At 34.5% G+C, this 14372-nt stretch overlaps 1 protein-coding gene across 1 annotated transcript in view; it reads left to right on the forward strand.

Moving 5' to 3' along the window:
* The window catches only part of LOC135847744 (uncharacterized), a 128638-nt gene that overhangs the window by 38703 nt on the left and 75563 nt on the right, over nucleotides 1-14372 (forward strand). Inside the window, exon 2 of the mRNA XM_065367441.1 lies at nucleotides 8321-8380. The gene's annotated coding sequence lies outside the window, so the exon portion shown is untranslated. The remainder of the gene's footprint in view (nucleotides 1-8320; nucleotides 8381-14372) is intronic.

Below are 14372 nucleotides of genomic sequence, written 5' to 3' on the forward strand. Positions count from 1 at the left end.
TAATATTATGAGTATTCTATTCTAAATGCTTGGTTTAGTTTGTACCTAATATTAAGGTGTACATTGTACATATAGGAGATAGGTAAAATATCATAAGATCAGTTTGTTGTGGTGATGATGAGGCTTGGTTCTGATTGAATGGTGATTGGTGATGGCGTAGTAAGGATTTCCTCAAGGGGGAAGGGTTAAAACTAAATTTGTTTCGAATGCTCAGTGATTTATCTCATCCTCTGTATAATTTTAATCTATGGTGTCTACAGCACAAAAAAATAACGAATTTACAAAAAAGGTACGAAATTTGAAAATGACCCAAAAAAGCACGAAAAACTGCTCAAAATGCACAAAATTTACGAAATTTGTACGAAATTTTGAAAAGATTAAAATGTTAATTTGCTGACAAAATTACCATAATGTATCCTCAAAATTTTTATTTTTTTTCAGAAGCTTTTGCCCTCGCTTCGCTCGGGCTAAATTGTTGTTTTCTATATTTTTTCTCAAATTATTCTCTGGAATTTTGTGAAAAGCTTTGTATTTTCATAAAATTCGCCAAAAATCTCGCTTTTTGCCAGAAGCTGTGAAGACTAGCTTTTTCCTATAAAATTGTCAAAATTTTGTATTTTTTTCAAAAACTGTTGAAAATTCTTACTTTTTTCTCAAATTATTTCGCTGAATTGTCTAAAGTTTTTGGATACTTTTACAAAACAAAAACCTACTCGTAACTTTCAATTTTTTAAAATCTGAAATTGCAAATAGTGAGAGAAGTTTTTGTGATAGAATTCGTAAAACCATTGAAGGAGGGAGAGGCCCAAAAATGTTGATCTCGATGTAAAAAAATGTCAAATATGGTGTGACTTATCGTATCGTACATTTTCTAGAGCTCTGAATGTACGAATATGAACTCATTTTTTTGATTCGACGCTTTCAGCTTTTCTCGGTTAGTTCCCCAAGGCCAAATATGTATCCTGAGAATTGGAAAGATCATGTGTCACATGGTTTGTTCGGTTTTTGGGAACGTTGATTACGAATATGTGTCCGAAGGTCCCATTGCCTCTAGATTTCCTGAAAATTGAAAAGAATCGTGTGTGACGTAACATGGTTTATGGTTTATTTGGTTTTTGGAATCATCGAATACGAATTCACCTTCCTTGTTTTGATTTTGATTCGGCATCTGGGACGCTCTCACCGGTTCCCTGAAGATTGAATATAAATCATGTTACTTGTTTGGAATTCGGTTACGTATTTAGGTTTTCGATTGTAGTCTACAGTCCACGAGGCAGAAAGTGTTCACCTACCAGACTTTTTCGGTTGCACGTGGGGTGGGGGGAGGTCAAAAAGGGGTATTTTTTCACCTAGAAGGGGGACAAAAAATTCGACCGGGGATTGATAGGCTGGTATCTTGGGATGCTGAAAACAGCTAAATCAGGGTGTCTAACACTCCTATTTATCCTACAAAAGTCCTTTTTTTTCTGCCTATGACACCTTTTTGTCCTTTTAGTGTCCTTTTTTTCAACAATTTCATCCGAAAGTCCTTTTTTTCAAAATGACTTTTTCAAATTTTCAATTTTTCCCTTTTTTTCCGGAATTTTGACCTTGTAGAAAAGGGCTCATTTGTCGACTTTTTCAGAACTTGAATCACACATTTTTGTGAGCTTCTGCCCTTGCTTCGCTCGGGCTATTTGCTCTTCTTTTTCCCAATAAGTGATTGTTCAAATTCAAGAAATGTTCAAAGTTTGAATCAGAAAAATAAACTCCTCCTTCCTTACAGATTTTTTTACTTCTCAGCAAAACATGAAATTTTGAAATAAAAACTTTTAGCCTTGCTTCACTCGGGTTTGTTTGCTTTTCTTTTTCAAGTATGAATTATTTTTTTAAATTTTTTTTTTTTTGAATTGGGGTGTTGAATCATCATTTAAATTTCAAGATTTTGTAGCAAAATATAGGTAGCTTACAAAAAAAACATCGTTTTCATACCTCTCAAAATACTGAATTTCTAAAGCTTTTGCCCTCGCTTCGCTCGGGCCCATTCGCTTTTCTTTTTCCAGTTTTAAATTTTCAACAAAAAAAATTTGAAGCAACACACAAATAATTTGTCACACATACAAACATCGTTTTTGTATCTCTCGAACTCGAAATGACGAATTTAGAGGACTTTTGCCCTAGCTTTGCTCGAGTCCGTTAGCTTTTCTTTTTCGGATTTTAAATTTTCAAAAAAATAATTATTTGAATTTCAAAATTTTGAAGCAAAATAATGTACTTAGTAACTTATCACACAAGATAACATAATTTTTTATACCTCCCAAAATAAGTAGGGTAAATGTGCCTAAGTTTGCGCACCTAATTTTCAAACAGTCACTACTTTTTATGAAAAGGAGCTAGAATATTGAAATTTGTACAGAAGGTTCTTCAAACATTTGGCTATGATTTGCACCAGAAATAAAATTTTTAATCGATTTAGTTTTTGATATTTTGACCAAAAACCAAAAAAAGTCAAGTGCGCAAACTTAGGCATATGCCTTCCTAAGATTGCGCATTCACCTTCCCAAGATTGTGCACCAGTGAAAAACATAGAAATTCGTCAATATTGTTTAATTAATGATGAAAGCAAACAAAATGTCTCACAAGAACGTGCATTTGAAACTTCTGAGTGAACCACACTGGAAATGCGCTCATATCTGGTATTTCCAGCATTACACCCATTTTTCCCTAGCTTTTGACAAGGAGTAAACTCGATACACAGATAGAAGGTGTCATTTCATTCAAATAAATTGAATTCTTAATAAAAATTTCGAAAAGTATCATTATTATTCTAGAAAAGTAGCAAAAAATAAAAATCGCAATCTTAGGCACAGGGGTGTTTTTTTAAAAAATTGAAAAATTGAAACCTAATTAAAGCAGAAAATACTTGAAATATGTGCTTGTTATAATCCCCAGTCAATGACGAATCTAAAAATAGCTTATTTAGATCTCTACTGCCATTTCCATAAAAATTGTTGCGTGCGACTTTTCTTGGAAAAGTTATAAAAAAATTCGAAAAAAAAGTTTTTCGCTTGTCATTTGGCAACACTTGGTGCTACCATCACCAAAAAGCGTCAAGTATGGTCATTTTAATTCTTCTTTCAAGTAAAGGTGGTATCAATGTTGTAACTCTCACTGGTTCTGAGAAATCGTTCCTGCGCAATCTTAGGAAGCGCGCAAACTTAGGCACATTTACCCTACCTTCTAATTTTTGAGAGCTTTTGCCGGGGCCAGTTTGTTTCTCTTTTCCTTAATTAATAATTAATTCCAAACTTGGAGGAGAAATCTCACCCACTCCCTCCCCCTCATAAAAAATCCACAAGTGTTCAAACACTGTCCTGTTAAAAGTCCTTCTAAAATTCCTTTGGCTAAAAACTTAAATGCAAATTTTGAACGTCCCACCTAAAAAAAAATTTTGACACCCTCCCCCCACCTCAAAAAAATCCATGCGTGCTCGAAAAATGCCCTGCTGAAAGTCCTCTAAAAGTCCTTTTTAAGTCCTTTTTTTTCATTTTGAAATTTTATTAGACACCCTGTAAATAATTTTTTTTCTAAATTTTGGCGGTTTTTTCAATTTTTTACTACCGGTTCCGAGTATTGACAACGTATTCTATTGCTTTGGATAAGTTTCGATTTTCTTTAATTTCATTAATTTTCCCATGATTTTTTACAGATGTATAATTTTTTTCATCGCAAAATGGTTGGCGTTCAAAAATAATTTTATCGAAAATTTTGTCGCTTTTCCTGAACTTTTGTTCTAATCTTGGAGCAGATTTTTTTTTTTTTTCGAGCGAACATTTCGTTAAGTAAGATACGATTGAACATGAAAATTTTTAATATGGGTACTCTATCTAATAATCAGATCATCATTTCGCTGAATCTGATCAGATCGTTGTGGGCCCCCTGCGGGTAATTGCAGCTTATAAAAGTGGGAGAAAAATTCCAGTTGAGCTGGAATACCTTACAATATTTTTCATAATTTGTGAATACCATTGTGTTTCTGCTATCCATATTCATTATGGCCAATCTTATTCTTATTTACCAATTAATTTCACTATTGCAATTCTAGGTTCCGTTGAGATTGAATATCGAACGTCAGAAACAAGAAATGACCGAAGAAATTTCTAATCCGTGTGATATTGCTCGTCGGGCTCCAGTATCGCTGGAAAAACTTTCAGCAATCGCCGTTAGCATGGAAGTATGGCGACGAGAAGTGAATGATTATCGCAAGAATCACACATTGGACAGTTTTAATCCGTACCGCCCACGTATCCCATTGAAAGCTGCACTTCCAGAATTACCATCGGTGATTTACAATATCATCTATAGATATGTCGTCAGATTTCGGTTCTCAGTGTATGACTGGGTATCTGAGCATTATGATCGTAGAAGAATTTTAGGGTCTGGTTATGGCCATCGGATGAATTTTGTTGAAAACTTTGATGATTTTGTGTGTGATCATTACGGCTCCGTACATTACGTTAGGACAGCCGAACGTATGATGCGGTGTGATAAATTTAATGATGTTATGAAATTCAGCATAGCTTGCACGTATTTTTTGGAAAACGATATCGAGCGAATGTGGCCGTTTGTTTCAAACAGCATCGACATAGATAGTATTAAGTTTCACGAGTACCCGCATGTGTATTACTGGATTTGCCGTTTGACGAATAAACTGGATAAGATTAGTATTAGACCATCTCGGGGAAACGTACCTATTGATGGAGAAATGTTTGATCAGTACAGTCATCAAAGTACGGCTGCACTGGAGTATTTTTGGAATGGCATGTCTCGCGAAAAGCAAATGCAAAAAGCTTTTCGTTATGACAGGATGAATACGCGCAGTGTTATTAATATCATTCTACCACTACTGGATGATCAACAGCTGAACGAATTTTTCAGTAAGCGCAAGCGCGGTTGCGGTTTGATTGGTGCAATCTTCACAAATCATCCATCGATCGATGAACAGCTTGTTCTAAGAATTTGGCTGTGCATTAGAAACATTATAAATGCAAGCGAATTTAAAACTCTGGTTAAGCGAATGTTCAAATATCCGTACTGCAGAATGGAAGACGACAATAAGGATAACGCTGAACGCTACGATAGGAATGAAGTTGAAGGATACAAAAATGAGCACGCGTATTTGTGCTGTGATACATATATGGAACACTTCTCCGCTCAACTTGAAATCATCAGTAATTAGAGATTTGTTACCCGGTACCCGGTTGTTGAAATTTATATGCTGGGATGAAGACGAAAGTGTGTATGAGGACGAGGAAGATGATGACGAGGAAGATGATGACGATGTTGATGCAAGTCACATAAACGTCGAGCTGTTATTACTTATTCTACAGTGTGCATCTATCGAAGAAAGAAGCTCGTTTTGGAACAATTGCTGGCACCTTTTGATGGTATCAGCTCGAGACGAAGAACTGCAACGAATAATGAATCTCTGCTTCGGAACGAGGGAACACGAGATTGCTGAATTTAAGCAAACCATGGCTAAAAGCGATAAAGCATATCGATTGTGTGTTCGATTATTGCGTGAGGGCGAGTATTTCAACCTATTGAATGGAATTGTGAGTTTCATGCTACCTGAAATGCATAACGCGAGAAATTTCAAGCAAAAAATTCTTCGAGAGTGTTTAATTCTGCGTCCACGTAATGCTGAAAAATTTAATGGCTTTATTACCAGCGCTTATAACGACGTTGATTTATCAGCAGTTAAAAATCAATTGATGCCAAAAATTCGGAATGGGTTGTGGAACCTCATTATCAAAGAAGAAGTTCCTGTAGAACAGTTTGCTAAATTTCTCGAGACCTTTTTTCCAACGGAAGAAAATGTTGTACAAATCAAAATGAGTATAATCGATTCGTGTAAAGAATATGTGACTGATACTGCACCTCGTCGTAACCAAGACGTAATCTGCGAACGTTATTTGAACTCAATTTTACTTTGGTGTTTGGGAAGCGACGAAGAAGTTGACAAATTCAAACTTACCTGCGCTTCGTAGTTTTTGCCAGATAACCCTGAGAATTGTGCTGTGTGACTTTTTTTTCGAATGTTTCTGTTACGTTGTTTTTTTTTCAATAGTTTTATCAATACCCAGCTTTAAATTTTGTATTATTTAATTTAACGATACCTCTTGTGTATTTTTCTAATATATTATGACTTATGAGCTTATATTATGCATCAATTAAATTAGCATTGAAGTATTATTATATAATTATTTGTGCAGTAATTTTATTGAGAATTAATATACTAAATTGCTCATTAGAAAAGGTAGAAAGAACAAAAATTCTAGTGACAATGATTATTTTAAGCATGAAAAATGTTTCGTAGTCTGGCTATGACTTTTTTTTGAATATGAGTTTCGTTGTTGTTTATTTTAATTTATAGTTTTATCAATACCTAGCTTTAAATTTTTTATTTTTCAGTTCGGTGATAACTTATCACTTGTTTTTATGATTTAAAAATTACATAGTATTATGAGTTTTGTGTTTATGTGAATCAAGTACATAAATGATAATTATCGAAGTATATATAATTCATTTTGTTGTAATTTTGTTGAGAATTATTATCCTAAATTGTGAGAAAAATTCTCGTGACAATGATTCTCGTAAGCCTGGAAAATGATAATGCCTGTTCAGTTCAGATTAGTATGGGGTTTGATCAAACTGAATCATACGAGTATATCTGCTCAGAGGTAGTCGTTTTATTGATCTGATTCGACGTGATCTTTTCCGTTTTCCCCATGGTGGTTTTCTTTTCTCATTGTTTGCTGGTCTAGTGTACTCTTCTTTTTACACTTTGGCGGATGAAGGCAAAAGCATGACGTGGTCTGTCTCTCTAGCTGCGCCATTTCGTGTCAAATCAGCCCAGTTGTGGGTTTTGATTCGCCGATTTCGCTTTCAAATTATTTGTTCATTCCTCACATTCGGAGTGGAAAATCAGTATATTGAAGCAGGTAGAATGAGGATTTTTTTTCCTACTTTTGAAATTTCTCGTCGTAGTACTCGTATTCAACTTGGTGTAGAAAATCAGTCAATGTTGTTTGAATAATGTAATTGAAAGAAAGTAGTTGTGAAAAATTTGCCAACATTTTCAAGAGCAGGTTTAAAATTGAGCTTTTCTGGATTGCCTAATTTTTTAATTCTCGTCAAATTGTAAGGCTATGATTTGAAAATTTCGATAAAAATCAGTAAACAGAGTGAAATTTTTGAAAAAAGAAAAGAATAGACGAAACCTCGATAATACCTATCTCGTTTTATTTTTAGAATGGCTAAAAATTGTTGCTTTCCCACTTTAGCACTTGAAATTTCGACAGGAGATGAATTTTTGCTTGATCTTTCGATCTACCTTTGTACAGTTTGAAAAAATGTTGTGTAAGTCCTACGTTGGAACGCAAAATCTCATCTGTGATTTCGGCTGACCTATCACTCAAAATGGCCGCCATTTTGTAAGTAGGGGCACTTTTTTTTGAGTGCAAGGGCTAGAAATGTTCCTTAGGACTTCCCTTTTGAGAAAAAAGTTGTCCCGGAGGATCGACGGGGGGTGCAGTTTATCCTTAAGCGGACTCCCCGACTATGTAAAAAATGTTATTTTGTTAATTTTTGTGTGTATGTTGGGGGGGGGGGGCATCAAGTGAGAGTGTTTTGAAAATTTGGTTGAAAAAAGGTATTTAAGAAAATATTGATTTTTTCAAAATAAAAATTCCGTTAGATACCATTCCCAAATTCTCGTTTTTTGCGAGAAATCGCCGAGAGTTCCTCTTAATAAAATAGCTTGTCTCTTTACTTGCCCGAAATTGCGAAGAAGTCCGACCTTTTTCGTTAATACATACGTAATTGCCAAAAAAACCCTGAAATTTTCTCTTCTTACCAAACATTTTTTTACAGTAAGCCTCGTTTTTTTTCAAAAAACTGCTTAAAATTTTCGCTTTTTTGCAAAAAATTTCAAAATGTTTCTTTTTGGAAAAAGTTATAACTATTAATGAGTAGGGTATCATCATTTTGTGAGTAAATTTGTAATTTTCGACGAATTATCACCTTATATAGCTGGAATCGTAATATTTTGATTAGTTATTATTGGTAATTTTTTGTCGTATCCTCAAGATCTATCTATTTGGTAGCAAATCTGTTTGAAAAATTTGAAATTATTTGTCAATAATAATTTTAAAACTTGCACAATTGAATAATGGAGTCGAATGCTCGTCCCTTCTCTTCTACTCGTAAATTGCACGATAAAACGAAATTTTCCGCTAATAAATTCTAATCGCATACTTTGTTTTTGATGTTGTTTCAGTTTTAACGGTTTCGTCCGGATTTCCGACGCCGATAATTCTTGCTGCTTGTCTCCAGAACGGTAAGTGAAGCTTGATTGTATACGCGAAAGTAATGCTCACGAAAGCTCAAATTACGTACAAATGGAATGACATCGAGCTGTATTTTTTTATTTTGCTAATTTTTCGCTTGTTTAAAAGGTGGTGGGTATTGGGTAAGGTGAAAATGGCGCATCGAGTTTTCATTTCTTCGTCATCATCCTGTTTGAAAGGATCACTCGCAACAAATGTACGTAGAAAAATCTGAAAAGAGCTTTAGTTCTCGTGTTAACTAGATCATTGAAGCTATAAGAAGATCAAACGTGTCTAGAATTTTCAGTTGTTCATTTGCAAGTACATACGTATACTCGTATTAACAGGAACATGATGTTACTATTATTTATACGTGCTTATGAGACAGAAGCAGTGCTCTTGCAGATTTTGCCATCTAATTCTGTAAAATTTAATACTGTCTCACATACTTGTTGCTACCTAATTGAACAAAAGGTGACAGGTGACCTCAAAAGAGGCCATGGAAAGGGGAGGTTTTAAATTTTTATGAAATGTAATTTATCGTGAAAAGCGAAGAACTATGATACAAGTTTGTGTTTGTGATGATTGTTTGAAGTACCTATAACCTAACCTTATTGCATTTCTCTGATTGGGTTCTCATTTAGAACGCGTTTTATAGACATGAAATTTAAAGTGATTTTTTTTTGGTTTGTGTTTGTGTTTGTGTTTGTTTATAAAATCCTGTGACAGCTGAACGGTGGAAAAGTGTTTCTTATTTTATGGTGTATTGAGTGATTGAATGATTGATCAGCGATACTGATCATAATGAGCTGTTGCTGTTGATGACATTCATAATTTGGTAAATTACTGGTAGGTAATTTCATTTTAATCATCTTTTTTCATATAAAAATTGATCAACTATTTTTAAAAACACAAAAATCTGAGAATATTTATCGCTAAAGCTCCCAGCATCTTTAACAACATCAGAGTGGTGCAGGTACCCCCCTCCCCCTCCTCCCCCTCCTCTTCCTCTTCCTCCCCCAGTTGAAAAATACCAAAAAAAAATCAATTTATGAAATTTTTTTGTTTGTGTCAAAAATTTTCTAAAAAATCCCCTTTCCAAGGAAAAATGTTTCCCGACTCTTCAAACCATGTTGGTCCCCTAGAATGGAGAAGTCTCTCTCAAGTTTGAAAAAATAAAAAAAAAAAACCGGGAAGAAATCAAAATCAGGGACTTTTTTTTGAAAATACTCGTATCTCATTTTTACATTAGAATAAATCACAAAAACGACGAAAAAATGTACGAATTTTTTATTTCAGTATACCTATACTGAGAAAAATCTGCTAATATGACAATATAAGAAATAATGGTTGAAAGCGGGTGTGGTGGTGGGTTACAGAGTGCAGTGTGTCTAACCAGTAATGTAAGGTAATGTAAAGTAATGCATTTTTCCTGAAAAGTAATGTATTTTTTCTCAAATTCTTTTCAGTGTTTGGCGAAAATTCTGTTTAAAATTATTATAAACCACTATTTTCGAAAACAGAATTCCACTAACTTTTCTTTTTGCCCTCGCGTTGCTCGGGCAGTAGGTACTCGTATTTTGATTGGCAAATTTGCAGAAATGTGCCAACTGTGCTGGGACTCGACAAAGTCGGTAAATTTTGAAAATTTTTAGTCTTATTAAGGAGGTTTAATTGCCGACTTTTATAGAACTTGAATAGCACATTTAAAAAATTTTTGGCCCTCGCTTCGCTCGGGCTGAATACCAAAATCAAGCTTTCTAAAAATCCAATATTCAAACTCAAAAAATGTTTAAATCCAAAAATAAACTCCTCACATGAAAAAATTTTTTTTTACTGCTCGAAGTACAAAAATTTTGAGAGTTTATGCCCTTACTTCGTTTGAGCTTTTTTGCTTTTCTTTTTTGGAACTTAAATTTCTAAAAAAAATGTTCAAAGTCTGAAATTTTTAAGCCAAAAAAATCAACCTCTTCCCATAGAAAACAGTGTTCTTTCATTTATCAAAACAGAAGTTGAATTGTTGTGAAGCTCATCTTTAGTTGTCTTCGTGTTATTATACATTTTTTAATTCTTAATCATGCCAATTTTTTTTTCATCGTAATGTTTCATCAGAATGAATCTGATTGAAAAAGACGTCAAGAAATTTCCTACAAAACAAACAAGGGGGGGGGTTGTCTTTTTAAACTGAAATTTGAAGCAAGATAAATGGCAAGGAAAATCAAGGAAAATAGCAAGGAATTTGATTTTTCAAATCCAGTAGACATCCTGCATTAGGAGGGTGGGCCAAAAATTTCGATCACGACACATTGTCCTGAATATTTCCTAAAAATTGATGAAATTATTGTATGACGTAATACGGTTTACTAATGAGGTTTTTGGAAACCCGAATCCGAACATCAGCTTATAATTTTTACCTCCTTGTGTTAAATTCTGATTCGGCATTCCGAATGCCATCATCGTCGGTTCCAATAGATTTCTGAAAATTGTTCAAACTTTTTTCATCGGTGTTACAGTGATTTTTGGTATATTACAAGCAATTTTACGGTTTCGTTTTTACGTTTTTTGAAATTCAATTATCTATTTTCGTTTTCGATTGTATTTTTTGACAAATTTAGTCCATGGCGGGATAATTTTGTTCTACATTTTTTTGTCGTTTTTTTTTCTAATTTATTACTACATATGTAGGTAGAGGTACTACTTGTTTTGAGTATTGATTACGTATTCTGCTTCAGCTTTGGATAATTTTTCATTTTCTTTTATTTCTTCTCGATTTATTTCATTTATCAAGAAATGGCTGGCGTTTACAATTATTTTATTCAGATGTTTTTTCTGCCTTTCCTGAACTTTTGTTCTAATTTTCGAGCCGATTTTTTTTTCTTTTTTAACCTCACATTTCGTTAAGATGCGATGGATCATGAAAATTTTTAGTATGAGTAGGTACTCGACTACTCGTATCAAGTCAAATCATTGTTTTGATGGGACTAGGTAGATCCATTCTGAATCTGATCAGATCCCCGTGGGTTACCTGGGTAATAGCAGCTTGTAATAGATATCTATACATAAAAGTGGGGCAGTGGGAGAAAAATTCTAGTTGAGCTGAAATACCTTACAACATTTTTCATAATTTGTGAATACAATTGTGGTTCTCCTATATCCGTTAAGGTCAATCTCATTCTGATTTGCCAATTAATTTTACCATTGCAATTCTAGGTTCCATTGAGGTTGAACATCGAACGTCAGAAACAAGAAATGACTGAAGCAATTTCTAATCCGTATTATATTGCTCGTCGGGCTCCAGTATCGCTGGAAAAACTTTCAGCAATCGCCGTTAGCATGGAAATATGGCGACGAGAAGTGAATGAATACCGCAAGAGTCACACACTGGACAGTTTTGATCCGTACCGCCCACGTATCCCATTGAAAGCTGCACTTCCAGAATTACCATCAGTGATTTATAATATCATCTATAGATATGTCAACAGATTTCGGCTCTCAGTGGATGACTGGATAGATGATCATGATTCAACAATTTTCAAGTTAGATTTTGACCGCAGGATGAATGCTATAGAAAACTTCGATGATTTTGTGTGTGATTACAACGGTGCTGTACATTACGTTAAGACAGCCGAACGGATGATGCGGTGTGATAGATTTGATGATGCTACGAAATTCAATATAGCTTGCAGATATTTTTTCGAAGACGATATCAGACGATTGTGGCCGTTTGTTTCGAAGAGAATCAACGTAAATAGTATTGATTTCGATGAATACCCGCATATGTATTACTGGATTTGCCGTTTGACGAATCGATTAGATAAGATTATGCTAACTGATGGAAACGTTACTATCGATGAAGAAATGATTGATCGACACCGTCGTCATAATATGGCTTCATTGGAGTATTTTTGGAATGGCGTGTCTCGCGAAAACCAAATTCGAAAAGCTAACAGGGTTTACAAAATTGATTTGAAATCTTGTATTAGAATAATTTTTCCAAAACTGGATGATCAGCAGCTAGACGAATTTGTCAGTGTGTCCGGTTGGTATTTGATGTATGAAGTATTGCGAATAGAAAACACCGATGACGAGCTTGTTCTAGGAACTTGGTTGTACATTAGAAACCTTATGAATGAAAACCAGTTCAAATCTCTTATCAACTTCATGATAAATGGTGAGTTCTGTGGAATGAATTGCGACTTCGAGGATAATGATAAAGACCGTAGGGATTACGCTGATGTTGTCAGATACAGAAATAGGCATGCGTATTTGTGCCGTGAAATATGGAACCATTCTCCCTCTAACTTGAAATCATACGTAATCAGAGATTGTTACCCGGTACCGGGTTGTTGAAATACAAAGATGAAGATGAGGATGAGTATGAGGAAGATCCTGACGATTTTGAGCCAATTCATATAAACGTCGAACTTTTATTACTTATTCTACGATGTGCATCTATCGAAGAGAGAAGCTCATTTTGGCATAATTGCTGGCATCTTTTGATTGAATCAGCTCATGGTGAAGAATTGCAACGAATAATGGACCTCTGCTTCGAAACGAGGGAACACGAGATGGCTGAATTTAAGCAAATCATGGCCAGAAGCGAAAATGTACGTCGATTGTGTGTTCTATTATTGCGCGAAAGCGAGTATTTCGACTATTTGAATCAACTTGTGAGTTTCATATGCTCTGAAATGCATAACGCGAGAAATTTCAAGCAACAAATTATTCGAGAGTGTTTAATTCTACGTCCACGTTATCGTCTCGAACCGTGGATTGTTCGCTCTGCAGAAAAATTCAATGACTTTATTACCAGCGCTTATAACGACGTTGATTTACCTGCCGTTAAAAATCAATTAATGCCAAAAATTCGGAACGGGTTATGGAGCCTTATTCGCAAAGAAGAAGTGCCTGTAAAACAGCTTACTAAATTTATCGATACCTTCGTTCCAACGGAAGAAGCCGTAGTAGAGATAAAAATGAGTATTATTGAATCTGTGAAACAGTGTGTGACTGCTACTGCACGTCTTCGTCGTCGTAAACAAGACATAATCGGCAAACCTTATTTGAACTCAATTTTACTTTGGTGTTTGGTGGAGCGACGAAGAAATTGACAAATTTAAACTTACCTGCGCTTCGTAGTTTTTGCCAGATAACCCTGGGAATTGTGCTATGTGACTTTTTTTTTCGAATGTTTACTTTACGTTGTTTTTTTTATCAATAGTTTTATCAATACCTAGCTTTAGATTTTGTATTCTCAATTCGGTGATGACCTATCGAGTATTTTTCTGGTATACATAGTACCTATTATGATTTTTTGTGCATAGAGTAAATAATGAGTATTGAATTATATAATTCATGTCGCTGTAATTTTATTGAGAATTATTATCCTAAATTGCGCATTGAGAAGATAAGTGACAATGATTCTTGTTAGCATGAAAAATGATTATGCTTGTTCAAATTAGCGTGGGTTTGATCAGACCGAATTATATATCTGCTCAGAAGTAGTCGTTTTATTGATCTGATTCGACGTGATCTTTTATGAAGGGAAAAACGTGGGTGATCTGTATCTGTAGCTTCGCCAGTCTGTGTCAAATCAGCCAGCTTAATTTTAAAGCCTATGATTTGAAAATTTTGAAAAAAAAACCGGTGAACGGGCTCACCTTTTTGAGCAAGGAAAATAAGAAACATCGATAATATCTCGTTTTATTCCAAGATTGCTGAAAATTGTGACAGTTTTGCGTTCTAGCTGGAAAATGTCAAAATGCTGTGCCCTGTGCAGGAGTTGAGAAATGGATTGCTTTCTGCCAATAATAGCAGAACAGTCCCACCTTATTGAGTCAAAATTTCCAAAAAATCTGTTTTTTTTTTATCCAAAACTATTTAAAATTTTCGTTTCCTTGCAAAAAAAATTCCAAAAAGTTACTTTTTTGAAAAATTCTCCAATAGTTTTGATTTTTTCCATAGAAAATTTTGAAAGTCCTTGTTTTTCTCTAAAATTGTTGA

This window comes from Planococcus citri, chromosome 5, assembly GCF_950023065.1.
Source record: "Planococcus citri chromosome 5, ihPlaCitr1.1, whole genome shotgun sequence".
Taxonomy (NCBI): domain Eukaryota; kingdom Metazoa; phylum Arthropoda; class Insecta; order Hemiptera; family Pseudococcidae; genus Planococcus; species Planococcus citri.